The following is a 1,054-nucleotide window of genomic DNA, read 5'->3' as shown; positions in this document are numbered from 1 at the left end:
GAGCGGCTAGAACAGGGGCAGATGAGACGGGGCGGACAGCGGTGACACAGGACGCCTGGGGAGAGAGACAGACGGACAGACAGACGGACAGAGAGACAGACAAGAGAGGACATCCATGGTGCAGCCCTGGAGGACAGCCCCTGGCCTCCCCTCCCCGCCCAGACACGAGGCATCGCAGGACAGTGACAGACACAGCTGGAGCCGGCGTGGACACGGACGGATGAGGATGAGGGTCTGGGCTGGGGGAAGGGCCGCCCCCCCGCCCTCAATTTCCATCACAGGAGGTCAGGCCCCTTCTCGCTCTAGACTCGGGTCCCATCAGAACGCAACGGGCCACATTTTCACGCTTCACCGCCTGCAACGCCCTTCTCTGTCAACACAGCCCCGGCCGTTATTGAGCGTGCCGTGGTGTGCAAAGCACTCTCTCTCTCTCTCTCCGGAAGGCACCCAGGCTTTCATCTCCTAGGCAGCCTCAAGGATGATGATACAAATGAGGCGGCCCCCTCGTCTTCCCACTTCAGAGATGGGAAGACGGAGAAGGCCATGGGCTGCGTTCAAGTCCATTCTACAGACGTGCTGAGCCAGGCCTTCTTCTGGGCGCAGGGCCGTGGAGGGGACTAAGGTGAGGGCCCTGATCTCACGGCGTGTGTGCTTGAGCAGCTACTGGGTGCCAGGCTGAGCTAGGGGTGCCACGCAGAAGACTCGACAGCCAGGTCGTTAACAGGCAGACCCAAGGCAGCCAGAGCCACCAGGGGGTCACGGCCGTGGGTTCCCGCGGAGGGAGGCAGGCCTTCCTTAGGAGACTCAGGGAAGCCTGCCGCGGGGAGGGGACTTTGAGCCTGGTCTGGAGGGGACAGCACTCTCGGCAGCAGGCACGGTCGGGTTGAAGCACGGAGGTGGGAAAAGGGCGGCTGGGACTCCTTGGGATCGCTCCTCCCAGGAGCCGTGGGCAGCCGAATCCCTCCGAAGACGCCACCACAAACACCATCACACCCACAGCCCAGGGCTGGCGCTTGTGACCACAGCCACCCCGGGGCAGGGGGGGGGGGGCCCC

General features: G+C 64.3%; 1 protein-coding gene across 1 annotated transcript in view; it reads right to left on the bottom strand.

Annotated features, from left to right (window-relative positions):
• GRIP2 (glutamate receptor interacting protein 2) overlaps nt 1-1,054 on the bottom strand; it is a 38,374-nt gene that overhangs the window by 5,259 nt on the left and 32,061 nt on the right. The window lies entirely within an intron of this gene.

Source organism: Bison bison, unplaced genomic scaffold (assembly GCF_000754665.1).
Source record: "Bison bison bison isolate TAMUID 2011002044 unplaced genomic scaffold, Bison_UMD1.0 scf7180017864482, whole genome shotgun sequence".
Lineage (NCBI taxonomy): Eukaryota > Metazoa > Chordata > Mammalia > Artiodactyla > Bovidae > Bison > Bison bison.
Note: the sequence above shows the minus strand (reverse complement) of the source record. Positions and strands in the feature narration are given on the sequence as shown.